Consider the following 6,842-nt stretch of genomic DNA (forward strand, 5'->3'; position numbering starts at 1 on the left):
ATATGGCAAAGTGGAGTGCTTTACAGGCCAGCTAAGACCTGTCAGCTATTACTGCTGGAATGAGGACTGAATACAGTTTAATTTAAATAGTGAAGGGACTTAATGAAAACACAAGGTATTATTCAACAAGCCCTCACACCTTGTGTAAGTCATTAACACCTGTGCAAAGTGGGTGTAAAAATACTAGCAGTTTGATCCAGCAACATTTTACATCCATCCACTCTGCACAGGCATATATGATTATGTAAGGTGCACAGGCTGAGTGACTGTAGTTAATATTTCTACCACTCAGAAAGGTATTAGTGAAGCCCTCTATACAGAACCTAATACCATCTACTACTAGGGTGGGCTGTGGTAGCTGTTGAACAGCACACAGAAACATTACATGACAAACCAAGGGTTCCGACCTCCCCAATATGTTTTTCCCCATGTAGGGGAAGATTTGGCCCTGGCTCATTTTTATCCTTTTGCCCCCCGCAAAATACCCCAGGCATTAGTCCACATTATGGAAAAATAACCTGCAAAATTGAATTTAAAATTCCATTTTGCATTTGAGTAAAAGTGTTCTAGAACCTGAAAAGTGAAAGTGCTACTTGGTAATTTTTAATTTATAAATTAAAATTAAAGTCATTTTTCAGATTTGCTGAAATAACTAATTTCTAAGGAAACATTGTCTATGCCAGTTTTCAGTCAGGAACAAATTTTTACTGCTCGAGGACATAAGCCCTTAAAAATTGAAGAACAGGAGTACTTGTGGCACCTTAGAGACTAACAAATTTATTAGAGCATAAGCTTTCGTGGACTACAGCCCACTTCTTCGGATGCATAGTGGGCTGTAGTCCACGAAAGCTTATGCTCTAATAAATTTGTTAGTCTCTAAGGTGCCACAAGTACTCCTGTTCTTCTTTTTGCGGATACAGACTAACACGGCTGCTACTCTTAAAAATTGAGTTTTCAAAAGAATGCTGGCACAACTTTAAGTGAAGAGTAAGGCTCATGACAAGGATAATTTATGTATTGCATTCTGCAAAACAAAAGTACTATTTCCATTGTAAACAAGTAAAGTGATGGATTGCTGCTGACACATTCTTTAAGGAAAAACACAAAGCAATTATCCTCTGATGTCATGGAAGATTTATAAGAAGGTCAGTTAGTTTGTCTAGGCTGCATCATTAAAATGTAATAAATGATCACAAAACAGAGGGAGGTTGTTGCTTTAGGATGCTAATTTTCCAAATCATGATTAAAGCTGTAAAATAGTTTTCAGTAAATCTATGTAATTTCTGATGACAACAAAATATAAATTCAATTACATGAAAAATTATTTAATAATCAAATATTGTGTGGCAACATGCATAAGTTATACTCCAGTCATGAACTCTTGAAATGACTATCCCCCATCTATAGCACAAGTAACTGTTTGCACATGGCAGGGCATACTGTTAGTGTTGTGTTGTCATTAAGTAATAGAATTAATCAGGTGTCACCACTGTAAATCATACAGTATTTTTGTTTAATTTTTCTCTGGCTCATAATTTTAAAATAATTGAGATTGTGTTATATAGAAATATTTAGTAATAGCTAAGGTCACAGTACATTTGTGACACTTGAATTTATTCCTGAAATAGATTTAACAAACAAATAAGCAGTGGTAGCTTCCTCATTTCACAACTTGCCATGTTGTTGCATTTCACCTGTGTGATGCAAGTAATGCCCTGTATGCAGAGCAAATGAAACCATGTCTATCTTATACCAGGATGTGCAATGCACTATAGATCTTATTTTCAAACAACTCCCGTTGAAGTTAGTAACCTGGGTCCAATGGGAACTGTAGGTGCTCAGCGCCTCTAAAAATCAGTGTGTCTTGGTGTGTGTTCCTTCTCCACCTGCTGAGATTCACTCTGAGTTACTATGAGAATTATGGGTATCTTTACTGTGAACAAATAACAGACATATTTTCTGTAGTGGACCATTTCCCAAGTGACTTTCTAGGTCTTATCTGCCCTCAAAAACACCTGTGCAGATCCATTGTCCTGAATTTTCTCAATTTAATTTTATTAGACCAACGTGGCTTCTCTTGAACATAGAAAAAAGACACTACTTATGAAACAGCAGCAGCATGGGACTCAAAAGGGAACTTCAGTGGTGGCAGATAAACATCCACTTTAATGTATGCTTCATGTTGCTACTGATACAGAAATTTTGCAAAGTTAGTATTCCACAACAATGGAAGAAAACTGAAAAATGAATTTAATAAACGTAGGCATTGCCACATTGTAAGATCCAATAGTCTCTGACCTACCAGTGCTGGAAACAGCAGTTTGGACCAATATAAATTCTTCAAGATATTAAAGTTTTCCAAGAACCATTGTCTGACAAGTGGTCAGAAAGAAAATGTCCATCCCTGTTAATATGGAATTAGATTGGTTGTTGTTTACTACATTTTAAGAGATGAATTGTCATTTACTGATACAAGGGGTTGAGTGGAATTAGAACTCCTGGGTTCTTTACTAAGCACTGCCATTGTATTACTATAAGACATTTAACCTCTCTGCACCTCTGTTTACTCATATGTACAATAGGGATGATTGTACACATCATGGATGATGAGAGCTTATTAACAAAAGTTTAAGACCAATGACCAGACATTAACTGTTAATAGCTAGGAGCCAAGGGAAGCAGAACCTGTGAACACAGCAGGACTGAACTTGACACAAAGGACTAGGTGGGAGGTCACGTGGTTCTAAGATTGCTGTTGTGCAGCAGAAAGAGATGCAATCCAGAAGGCTTTGGAAAAGAGAGGCACGTAATGAAATTTTACATTTCCATACTCACCTAAGGACCCTTGAATACTGTATTTCAGTTGACTAGTAACTGCAGTCTTCTTTTGAAAATGCTGTCTTGCATTGCCACAAATAGCTACTGGTTGTACTGCTTCCTACAGGGATAAAATCTCTACCAGGGGTCTAAACTCATTTGGACCTGCTGGACAGCTACAGAACAAAACATGGGTGCTGAATCTAGCAATCCAGTCTTGTGGAGTTGCCCTTGTGGAGATCTAGGGCTTAGCGTGTTAAAGGGGGCACTTCCAGAGGCTGTATGATGCTTGGAGACACAAATCATCCCGTCAACTCTTGATCTCTGGCCTTAGTTATTCACACCTTCAGCACCTCTTGGCTGAATTAAAGCAATGCTGTATACATGGGCATGAAGCCTTCAGCACTTAGGAAATTCCAACTAGCACAGATCACTACAGTGCATCACCTCAGCAACACAAGCTACTGTGAACTCATCACAGCTGTCCGCTGTTCTCTATACTGGCTTCCCCTAGGGTTTTGAATAAAGTTCAGGGTCTCAGTCCTTAGTCTCAAGTCACTAAGTGGCCTGGGCCCAGGATATCTAAAAGATCACCTAAAGCTCAGGGATGAAGACTGGTCAAGAACTTCACACCTCAGACACAATAGAGGGTAAGGCTTATCTGTGCATGAGACAGAATCTTTTCAGGGCTGGTCCAAGACTGTGGAATGAATTCCCCCAGGAACAAAGGACCATCACAAACCTCATGACTTTCTGTTCCAAGTGGAAGGCAATTTTCTTTGACCTTCACTTCTCTAACAGAAACACATAGCAACATGTAAATTTAAAAGGAACAAAAAAAACCCACTCTATCAAAAGAAGACACTCCACTGCACCCACTTCTTCCCCTGGGAAAAGGATGAGAGAACAAACACCACATGACAGATGTTAGTCATGCACCCTAATGCACCACTGGTAGGAACTCAGCTTCTACACTGATGAGCACCATCTGAGAATCTATATAGAATAGAATTCTGTTTTTTGGGTTTGAAGCTAGGTTTCCTGGTCTTACTCTGACGAACATTTTACTCTTTTTTGAGCATAAACCCATGTACATTTCATTGGTATTTGACCTTAAATGTGTTCTTATCTGTGTGATGAGCAAATATGACTGAAAGTCTACGAAATCTTAGTATCACAAGGTATCCATGACTTAAAGAGACTCCTTGCTGCTTATACTTCTCTATTTTCCAGAATGAAAAGAATTTGCACACTAAGATGTCAGCAAGAAAAGTTTTTTAAAACCATTTTTAAATCTTTCCAAGCACTTCATTTATTGTACATCTTACTGGAAAGGGCCACAGGCCCAAGACAACCTTTCCGTGGCTGACAGCCGTTGTGACTGATAATGAGGGGCAAGTCCCAGCACAGGAAGGTGAAGAGCAGTCCAGGAAGGGACAGGCTGGTGGCTGCCTGACCCTAAAGAAGCTCCTCACCAGTGGCACCCCCAGCCATGTGCACGTTTCTCATGGTGAGCACCATTGGCAGTGGCAAGGAGCAGCAGTGCTAGCCGTTCTATTGCCCGCTCAAGTTTGGCCGCCTGCCCTCTGTCATGATGCAGGGCCATGGGGCCAAAATTAAGTGACTGACATTGTGACCCCCATACATGGAGGGTCGCAGCAAGGCCCAGGTTTGGCCCCACTGCCTCTCCATCAAATTAGAAGGCTACAAGGCCAAACCTGAGTGGGCACACTGAGCAGTGGGGCTGCCAGTAATATTCCTTCTCACTGTTGCCATGCAACCATCTCCTGCACAAGGGCTTCCCGAGGCCTACCGGGCCTCACCCCACTTCCAACAGCCCGTTCTCTTCTCAGGGATGGGAAGGGACTCTGCACCTGCGTGTTCAGGCTGGAAGGCAGGAACTGAGCACGGTGGTGACTCAGCTGGTGAGGCACTAGGGCCAGCAGCCGCAGCAGTGATGGCTCCACAAGGACTGACTATATGTACCATGAGAAAAACTTCTGGGGGAGCCCTGAAAGAATGGAACAGGGATGATGTCAGCTAAAAAGAATGTGCCCTCAAAGAGTCTGAGCATCACGGTGCTGAGCTCCACCCCCACCTCAGGAGCTACACAAGGAGCCTGTATAGGAGACAGCCAGGGAGGCCGAGGAGCTTGCCAGCACCATCCTTTGCATCTGAAGAGCAACAACACCAAATGAGCTTGGTAGGAAGAGGGGTCTCTGCTGCCCTTTGCCGCGGGGGCGGGGAGGGCTCTGCAAGGAGCTGCAGCCTATTGGGGAGGCACAGGTGAGACTTAGGGGCTCTGCTGGCCTTAAGGGTAACACAAGAGCCATTTGCCTGGGAGTCTGAGGGTAGAATGTCTCATCCAGCAAGGAGGAAGCTCTAGGGAGCTCTGAAATAGGTGGGGGGAGGGCATTCTGGCCAATGGAGTAGAGGGGGTCCTCTGCATGGATTTGCAGCCTGGTGGGGGCTTTTGCCTGGTTAAGGTCTCTGCTGCCTTTGGCTGGCGGGGGAGGGATCCTTTTTGCTGTGCGGGAGCTCTAATGGCTCTGCTGCCTGACAGCATGTGGCCTTTTGGCTAGCAGGGGCTCTACTGCCTCATGGTTGGGCACAGCTTGAGCAGGAGGTAAGAGGGGTACATATCAAAAATTGAGGCTAGTGGAACTTGAATTACATCTCCACATTGCACAGTGCTGCCAAAAGGATATTTGTTTTCCTCCTCCATGCATAATGAGCCAACCATCCCACGACATGGGAATTACCTGCCCTAGAAAGCCCTGGCTCTCCTGTGCAGAATAACACCCCAAAAATATTGCAGCTAGATGGAACAGTATATGGCCAATGAAACCACAGATGTACTAATTCTGAATATAATATACAGACCGTTCAGAAACAAGTAACCCTTTTCTAAATTGGTTCTAGTTGCAAATGTCAGACATTCTTCTATTGTATTGATTTTTGAAAAAAGCTATACATAAAACAATATAAATGTAAAGAACCTTTCTTTTTGTTTTACTGAATATTGTAGATTGAGTTCCTCATGTGTGGGTTTAAAGGAGGTCCTGATTAAATTATAAAATAAAACTGACAGAAATACAACTAATGGACCTAATTCTACCCCCAGAGACACCTATGCATCACCACTGAAGACTGCACAGAAGTCACTGAGGGCAGAATCTGGCCCAGGAACCATGACCTTTTTAATAAAAAACACCAGCAGCAAGGTTTAAAATAAATAAATAAATAAATAAATAAATAAGCAAGCTTAGATAGTTGTCCAGCAAAATCCATGTAATATATTCTTTTAATGGTCATGTGTTATATTGACCACTAGAGGGCACCCACAGCATCCCATTGGTTCTGTAGACCCTGCATTCTGAGAATGTACATTGTAAATCCAACAACATGAAGTTTCAGACAAGAAGGTCATGGTGAAAAGAGAGACAGATGAGGAAGAGATGATGCATTTTCCCACCTTTTGGCTATGTATTTCTTTATGAGCTAACACCCACTGGCTTGGTGAAGTTAGTGCAGAATGTATGTCAGCAGCTTTGGGGGTGGTAAATTATTCTATAAAGATGTTGATGTTTAAATCGTGAAAGAAAAATCAATGCATCTGTACCCGCTGGTCAGCATATGTGATGTGTTGCCCTCAATGCCCAGTCCACAGAGGATCCCGGTGCTAGAGAGTCTGGCACTCTCACTGAAGCTGTGGCAACTCAAGCTTTTGGTTCTGTGGTTCAGTCCCTGGTATGGTGATCACATAATTGGAGGCTTGTCTAGGACTGCTGTGAGATGAACTTTGAATTATAGGTATAGTTATATTATACCTGCCAAAGGTACAGGTCTGTCACAGAAACTGGCACTTTAGCTCAAGCTGAAGAGATTCATGCTTTTCTTTCTGGCAGTCCCTAATTCAATCCCCAATATGCTAGCCACACTGGTGTCGGTCACACATCCATTCACTGTTCAGGGTTCTATCATACGGTGTTCCTTGTAATTTGATGTTTTGCAGACAAAGGAGA

Source organism: Chrysemys picta, chromosome 7 (genome assembly GCF_011386835.1).
Source record: "Chrysemys picta bellii isolate R12L10 chromosome 7, ASM1138683v2, whole genome shotgun sequence".
Lineage (NCBI taxonomy): Eukaryota > Metazoa > Chordata > Testudines > Emydidae > Chrysemys > Chrysemys picta.